The following is an 8,927-nucleotide window of genomic DNA, read 5'->3' as shown; positions in this document are numbered from 1 at the left end:
AAGGTTGGGGATGGTATATTGTCCTGGGTTGAGATATTTCTAAACAATAAGATTACATTGGAAACAAAACCTCCAAGATGCTGACACACAGCTGGCAGCTTTGGCAATTATTGACATATTGTACCAGACATACTCAGTAGGAAATGATTTCTACTATAGAAAAGAGAATTACACATTTGAGAAAGAAATCAATGCTCAGAATCCATTAAGTATAGTTTCAATGTTTTCTTAAGTATATTTGTACTGCAAAGATTTTGAACTATAATGTTTAGTAATGCTGTTTTTAAATCTGTAAATACTATTTTACCTGTATGTTACTGGCACAATTGTTTTTTTTTTTTTAATTTTATTTTATTTTATTAGTTCTAGATGGGGAACAAGCTTATTTCAAGTCCCTTCTCCCTCTCCCTCCCCTCACCCCCAAACTTTCTCCCCCACCCCCAGCCCATCCCCCCAACCCCATCCACCCACTACTCCCCAGGCAGGGTAGGGCCCTCAACGGGAGCTCAGCAAAGTCCACCAAGTCTTCCTATGCTGATCCTGGGCCCTTCCCCATGTGTCCAGGGCCAGAGTGTAACCCTTCATATGGGATGGGCTCTCAAAGTCCCTTTTTGCACCAGGGAAAAATACTAATCCACTACCAGAGGCTCCCTGGAGTGCAGAGGCCTCCTTATTGACATCTATGTTCTGGGGTCTGGATCAGTCTTGTACAGGCCTCCTGGACAGCATCTGGGGTCGATGTGCTCTCCCTTGTTCAGGCCAACAGTTCCTGTGGGTTTCTCCATCCTAGTACAGACCCCTTCGTTCTTCATTCCTCCCTCTCTTCAACTAAATTCCCGATTTCGGCTCATTGTATATCTGTGGATGTCTGTCTCTGTTTCCATCAGCCACTGGGTGAGGGCTCTAGGATGGCATAAAGAGAAGTCATCAATCTCATTTTAGGGGGAGGGTTTTTAGGTTATCCTCTCCACCATTGCCTGGATTGTCAGATCGTGTCATCCTTGTAGGTCTCTGGAGATCTCCCTGGTTCCTGATCCCTTCTCGGGCCTACAGTGGCTCCCTCTGATATCGTTTCTCTCATCTTGCTCTCTTTCCTCTATTCTTCCCCCAACTCAATGTTTCTGCCCCTCCATTTCCTCTCCTCTTCTCCTCTTCTCTTGCTCTTATTGTAGCAGCTCCTTCCCCCCCCACCCTCATGCCCCCAATTAGTTCGGGAGTTCATGCCATTTCCATTCCTGGGGACCATTTAACCCTTAGAGTCCTTCATGTTTCCTAGTTTCTTTGGTGAAGAGCATTATATACTGGTAGTCTTTTGTTCTATGTCTAAAATTCATATATCAGTGAGTACATACCTTGCTTGTCTTTTTGTGACTGGGTTACCTCACTCAGGATGGTTTCCTCTAGTTCCATCCATTTGCCTGCGAATTTCAAGATTCCATTGCTTTTTTCTGCTGAGTAGTACTCCATTGTATAAATGTACCACATTTTCTCAATCCATTCTTCAGTAGAGGGGCATCTAGGTTGTTTCCAGGTTCTGGCTATTACAAACAATGCTGCTATGAACATGGTTGAACATATGTCCTTGTTGTAAGTACATGCCCTATTTGGGTATATACCCAAGAGAGGAATGGCTGGATCTTGAGGTACACTGATTCCCATTTTTCTGAGCAACCGCCATACTGATTTCCAGAGTGGTCTTACAAGATCGCACTCCCACCAGCAATGGAGGAGTGTTCCTTTTTCTCCACATCCTCTCCAGCATAGATTGTCATTGGTGTTTTTTATTTTAGCCATTCTGACAGGCGTGAGATGGTATCTCAGAGTTGTTTTGAGTTGCATTTCTCTGATGGCCAATGATTTTGAGCACTTTTTTAAGTGTCTTTCAGCCATTTCAGATTCCTCTGTTGAGAATTCCCTATTTAGTTCTGCACCCCACTTTTTAATTTCGTTGTTTGGTGTTTTGGTGGCTAGCTTCTTGAGCTCCTTATATATTTTGGAAATCAGTCCTCTGTCAGATGTGGGATCGGTGAAGATCTTTTCCCATTCTGTGGGTGGTCGTTTTATCCTACTGACTGTTTCCTTTGCCTTGCAGAAGCTTCTCAGTTTCAGTAGGTCCCATTTATTAATTGCAGACCTCAATGTCTGTGCTTCTGGCGTAATGTTCAGGAAGTGGTCTCCTGTGCCAATTTGTTCAAGGGTTGTTCCCACTTTCTCTTCTAGAAGATTCAGTGTGGTTGGATTTATGCTGAGATCTTTGATCCATTTGCACTTAAGTTTTGTGCATGGTGACAGGTATGGATCTATCTGTAATTTTCTGCATGTCCGAATCCAATTGTACCAGCACCATTTGTTGAAGATGCTGTCTTTTTTCCATTGTATAGATTTAGCACCTTTGTCAAAAATAAGGTATCCATAGGTGCGTGGGTCGATATCAGGGTTTTCAATTCGATTCCATTGGTCTATCAGTCTATTTTTGTGCCAATACCAAGCTGTTTTCAGAACTATGGCTCTATAGTAGAGCTTGAAGTCGGGGATGGTGATGCCTCCAGAAGATCCTTTATTGTAAAGAGTTGTTTTGGCTATCCTGGGCTTTTTATTTTTCCATATAAAGTTGAGTATTGTTCTTTCAATGTCTGTGAAAAACTGTGTTGGGATTTTGATGGGGATTGCATTGAATCTGTAGATTGCTTTTGGCAGGATTGCCATTTTTACTATGTTAATTCTACCTATCCATGAGCATGGGAGATCTTTCCATTTTCTGGTATCTTCTTTAATTTCTTTCTTTAAGGTCTCAAAGTTCTTATTGTACAGGTCTTTCACTTTTTTGGTTAGTGTTACCCCCAGGTATTTTATGTTGCTTGTGGATATTGTGAAAGGTGATGTTTCCCTGATTTCTTTCTCATTGGATTTATCATCTGTGTATAGTAGGGCTACTGATTTTTTTGAGTTAATTTTGTATCCTGCTACCTTGCTGAAGGTGTTTATCAGCCGTAGGAGTTCCCTGGTAGAGTTTTTCGGGTCACTAATGTAGACTATCATGTCGTCTGCAAATAGTGAAAGTTTTACTTCATCCTTTCCAATTTGTATCCCTTTGATCCCCTTTTCTTGTCTTATTGCTATAGCCAGAACTTCAAGTACAATATTGAAGAGATATGGAGAGAGTGGACAGCCTTGTCTTGTTCCTGATTTTAGAGGAAACGCTTTGAGTTTCTCTCCATTTACTTTGATGTTGGCTATTGGTTTGGTATATATTGCCTTGATCATGTTTAGATATGTTCCTGTTATTCCTGTTCTCTCCAAGATCTTTATCATGAAGGGATGTTGGATTTTGTCAAAGGCTTTTTCAGCATCTAGTGAGATGATCATGTGGTTTTTCTTTTTAAGTTTGTTTATATAGTGGATTACATTGATGGATTTTCGTATGTTGAACCATCCTTGCATCCCTGGGATAAAGCCTACTTGATCATGGTGGATGATTTTTCTGATATGTTCTTGTATTCGGTTGGCCAATATTTTGTTGAGTATTTTAGCATCGATGTTCATGAGGGATATCGGTCTGTAGTTCTCTTTCTTAGTCATATCTTTGTGAGGCTTGGGTATCAAAGTGATTGTAGCCTCATAGAAAGAGTTTGGCAATATCCCATCTGCTTCTATTGTGTGGAACAGTTTGAGGAGTACTGGAATTAGCTCTTGTTTGAATTTCTGGTAGAATTCTGCAGTGAAGCCATCTGGCCCTGGGCTTTTTTTGGTTGGGAGGCTTTTGATTACTGCTTCTATCTCATTAGGGGTTATAGTTCGATTTAAACTGTCTATCTGATCTTGATTTAATTTTGGTAAGTGATATTTATCCAGAAAGTTGTCCATTTCCTTTAGGTTTTCCAATTTTGTGGAATACAGGTTTTCAAAGTATGACCTAAAGATTCTCTGGATTTCCTCAGTGTCCGTTGTTATGTCTCCCTTTTCATTTCTGATTTTGTTAATTAGCATGCTCTCTCTCTGCCTTTTGGTTAGTTTGGCTAGAGGCTTGTCTATCTTGTTGATCTTCTCAAAGAACCAACTCTTTGTTTCATTGATTCTTTGTACTGTTTTCCTAGTTTCTACTTTGTTGATTTCGGCTCTCAGGTTGATTATTTCCTGGCGTCTACTCCTCCTTGGTGAGTTTGCTTCCTCTTGCTCTAAAGCTTTCAGTTGTTCTGTCAATTCTCTAATGTGACTTTCCTCCAGTTTCTTCATGTGAGCACTTAGTGCTATGAACTTCCCTCTTAGCACTGCTTTCAGGGTGTCCCATAAGTTCGGGTATGTTGTGTCTACATTCTCATTAAATTCTAGAAAGTCTTTGATTTCTTTTTTTATTTCTTCCTCAACCAAGGAATGGTGCAATTGGGAGTTATTCATTTTCCACGTAAATGTAGGTTTTCTGCAATTCGTATTGCTGTTGAATTCTAGCTTTAATGCATGGTGGTCTGATAAGATACAGGGGGTTATTTCAATACTTTTGTACCTGTGGAGGTTTGCTTTGCTGCCAACTATGTGGTCAATTTTTGAGAAGGTTCCATGTGGCGCTGAGAAGAAGGTATATTCTTTTGTGTTTGGATGGAATGTTCTATAGATATCTGTTAAACCCAGTTGTGTCATAACTTCTTTCAGATCCTTTGTTTCTTTGTTAAGTTTCTGTCTAGTAGTTCTGTCCAGTGGTATAAGGGGGGTGTTGAAGTCTCCTACTATAAGTGTGTGTGGTTTTATGTGTGGTTTGAGCTTTAGTAATGTTTCTTTTACAAAAGTGGATGCTTTTGTATTAGGGGCATAGATGTTCAGGATTGAGACTTCGTCTTGATGGACTTTTCCTGTGATGAGTATGAAATGCCCTTCTTTATCTCTTTTGATTGCTTTCAGTTTAAAGTCTAATTTGTTAGATATTAGTATTGCTACCCCAGCTTGTTTCTTGAGCCCATTTGATTGGAAAATCTTTTCCCATCCTTTTACTCTGAGGTATCGCCTGTCTTTGAATTTGAGGTGTGTTTCTTGTAAACAGCAGAAGGATGGATTCTGTCTTCGTATCCATTCTGTTAGCCTGTATCTTTTTATGGGTAAGTTAAGACCATTGACATTCAGGGATATTAACGTCCATTGTTCATTGGTTCTTCTTAGTTTTGGATTTATTGTTGGTGGTATCATTGCGTGTGGATTTTGCCCTTCTGTTTCTTTTTGTGTTTGGTGAAATTCGATTAACTACTGACAGTGTTTTTGTGAGTGTAGTTATGTTCGTTGGGTTGGAGTTTTCCTTCCAGAGCCTTCTGTAGTGCTGGATTTGTTGATATGTATTGTTTAAATCTGTTTTTGTCGTGGAATATCTTGTTTTCTCCATCTATAGTGATTGAAAGTTTTGCTGGGTACAGTAGTCTGGGTTGACATCCATGCTCCCTTAGTGCTTGTAGGGTATCTATCCAAGACCTTCTGGCTTTCAGAGTTTCCATTGAGAAGTCGGGTGTGATTCTGATTGGTTTGCCTTTATATGTTACTTGGCCTTTTTCCTTTGCTGCTCTTAATATTTTCTCTTTATTCTGTAGATTTGGTGTTTTGATTATTATGTGTCGGGGGACTTCTTTTTGTGGTCCAGTCTGTTTGGTGTCCTGTAAGCTTCTTGTACTTTCATAGGCATATCCTTCTGTAGGTTGGGGAAGTTTTCTTCTATGATTTTGTTGAATATGTTTTCTGTACCTTTGAGCAGTATTTCTTCACCTTCTTCTACACCTATTATTCTTAGGTTTGGCCTTTTTACGGTGTCCCATATTTCCTGGATATTTTGTGTTAGGGTTTTGTTGGACTTGAGGTTCTCTTTGGTGGATGAATGTATATCCTCTAGCGAGTCTTCAGTGGCTGAGATTCTCTCTTCCATCTCTTGAATCCTGTTGGATACACTTACATCTTTAGTTCCTGATCGTTTATCCAACCTTTCCATTTCCAACATGGTCTCATTCTGTGTTTTCTTTATTGTGTGTATTTCAGCTTTCATGTTTTGAACTATTTCAAGAGCTTCCTTCACTTGCTTGGATGTTTTTTCTTGGCTTTCTTTGGATTCTTTAAGAGATTTATTTATTTCTTGAATTTTTTGGTTTGTCTTTTCCTCCAATTCATTTAATTTTTTGTTTGTTTTCTCTTCTATTTCTTTAAGGGATTTTCTTGTTTCCTCTTTAAAGGTCTCTATCAACTTGCTGAGATAATTTTTGAGGTCCATCTCATCTTCATGCTCTGTGTTGGGCTTTTCAGCTCTTGCCGGAGTGGAGTCCCTAGGTTCTGGTGGTGTCATGTTGGTCTTTGTGTTGTTGAGTGAAATCTTATTCTGTCTTCTCCCCATATCCTTTTAGTGGGTGCGGGTGGGTTCTCTCTATCTCCTCTTGTGGCCCAGTGGTGTGTGGGGGCTAGGAATTCGATGTCCACAACTCTAGATGATCTCGACGCTCCTGGTGGTCTCCTCGCTAGTTCCTAGTTTCTTGGTCGTTCGGCGGAATGGAAGAGTGGGGTGCTACCAGATTTGGGGCACAGGGAGCTCCTCCCTGCCTGGGCTTGTCTGGCCCAAGCCGGCAGGCTCAGGAGGGGGTGGTGGGATGGGGGTGGTGGGGTGTTCTGGTCTGGAGTCGGGAGCGGGCAGGAGCTCACTCACCTAGTTCCAGGTCAGTCTTCGGCGGCGGAATGTAAGAATGGAGTGCTAGCAGATTGGTGGGGCAGAGGGCTCCTCCCTCTCTGGGCGTGTCTGGCCCAAGCCGGCAGGCTCAGGAGGGGGTGGTGGGATGGGGGTGGTGGGGTGTTCTGGTCTGGGGTCGGGAGCGGGCAGGAGCTCACTCACCTAGTTCCAGGCCAGTCTGCGGCGGCGGAATGTAAGAATGGAGTGCTAGCAGATTGGTGGGGCAGAGGGCTCCTCCCTCTCTGGGCGTGTCTGGCCCAAGCCGGCAGGCTCAGGAGGGGGTGGTGGGATGGGGGTGGTGGGGTGTTCTGGTCTGGGGTCGGGAGCGGGCAGGAGCTCACTCACCTAGTTCCAGGCCAGTCTGCGGCGGCGGAATGTAAGAATGGAGTGCTAGCAGATTGGTGGGGCAGAGGGCTCCTCCCTCTCTGGGCGTGTCTGGCCCAAGCCGGCAGGCTCAGGAGGGGGTGGTGGGATGGGGGTGGTGGGGTGTTCTGGCCTGGAGTCGGGAGCGGGCAGGAGCTCACTCACCTAGTTCCAGGTCAGTCTGCGGCGGCGGAATGTAAGAATGGGGTGCTAGCAGATTGGTGGGGCAGAGGGCTCCTCCCTCTCTGGGCGTGTCTGGCCCAAGCCGGCAGGCTCAGGAGGGGGTGGTGGGATGGGGGTGGTGGGGTGTTCTGGTCTGGGGTCGGGAGCGGGCAGGAGCTCACTCACCTAGTTCCAGGCCAGTCTGCGGCGGCGGAATGTAAGAATGGAGTGCTAGCAGATTGGTGGGGCAGAGGGCTCCTCCCTCTCTGGGCGTGTCTGGCCCAAGCCGGCAGGCTCAGGAGGGGGTGGTGGGATGGGGGTGGTGGGGTGTTCTGGTCTGGGGTCGGGAGCGGGCAGGAGCTCACTCACCTAGTTCCAGGCCAGTCTGCGGCGGCGGAATGTAAGAATGGAGTGCTAGCAGATTGGTGGGGCAGAGGGCTCCTCCCTCTCTGGGCGTGTCTGGCCCAAGCCGGCAGGCTCAGGAGGGGGTGGTGGGATGGGGGTGGTGGGGTGTTCTGGCCTGGGGTCGGGAGCGGGCAGGAGCTCACTCACCTAGTTCCAGGTCAGTCTGCGGCGGCGGAATGTAAGAATGGGGTGCTAGCAGATTGGTGGGGCAGAGGGCTCCTCCCTCTCTGGGCGTGTCTGGCCCAAGCCGGCAGGCTCAGGAGGGGGTGGTGGGATGGGGGTGGTGGGGTGTTCTGGTCTGGGGTCGGGAGCGGGCAGGAGCTCACTCACCTAGTTCCAGGCCAGTCTGCGGCGGCGGAATGTAAGAATGGAGTGCTAGCAGATTGGTGGGGCAGAGGGCTCCTCCCTCTCTGGGCGTGTCTGGCCCAAGCCGGCAGGCTCAGGAGGGGGTGGTGGGATGGGGGTGGTGGGGTGTTCTGGTCTGGGGTCGGGAGCGGGCAGGAGCTCACTCACCTAGTTCCAGGTCAGTCTGCGGCGGCGGAATCTGGCACAATTGTTTAATCATCAATCTATCTCCTGTTGTATTTGTAGAAGCATAAAACATTTTTTAAAAATAGGCACACAAATCACAAGTTAAAAAGGGGTATTTATGAATGGAATGCACTTGACCTGAAATAATTAGACCACTAGCCAAAGCATAATCTTAGGAAAGGAATGAAACTCTCTGTCTCATCAATAAATTGATTTTCTGATGTGTTACATTATGAGTGAGATGCCATTCTCTGTGACTTTTTAATTCTTTTAGGGTTAGGTGATCACCTTCTGTGCAGATTTAGCATTTGTTGAAAGTTGTTGCATCCCCGTATAGACTGCTGTTGAATTGTGTGTACACTATGTCTTTGAATAAACAAACTTACACTTACTCATCTTCTCCTAAGATGTTCAAGTAAATATAAGTGACCTCTATTCTTTCTAGTTTGATCGGACTTTTTGTATTTTCAATGAGTTCTTTAAAGGCTGGTGTCTTAACACAATTCAAAAAAATTTTTTTATCTTGTCTGTATTAAAAATTTTGATGGGAGGAATAGTGATCAGGAAGAGAAATGGAAGATTTCATCACAGGTTTTGGTTGAGCATGTTTCTTTTAACTACATATTAATCATTCAAATTTACTAATAAAGAATTGGGAGCCAAATGCTGGGGTGAAAACCTGCTAGCTCAGAGAGGCCAAGAAGCATCCTGCTGACCTTCATCTTCTGCTGATGTCCCAGAAAAAGAGATTTCTCCTATACCATCTCAAACAAAACTCCAGAAA

Source organism: Cricetulus griseus, chromosome 3 (genome assembly GCF_003668045.3).
Source record: "Cricetulus griseus strain 17A/GY chromosome 3, alternate assembly CriGri-PICRH-1.0, whole genome shotgun sequence".
Taxonomy (NCBI): Eukaryota; Metazoa; Chordata; class Mammalia; order Rodentia; family Cricetidae; genus Cricetulus; species Cricetulus griseus.
This window is presented reverse-complemented; position numbering follows the sequence as displayed.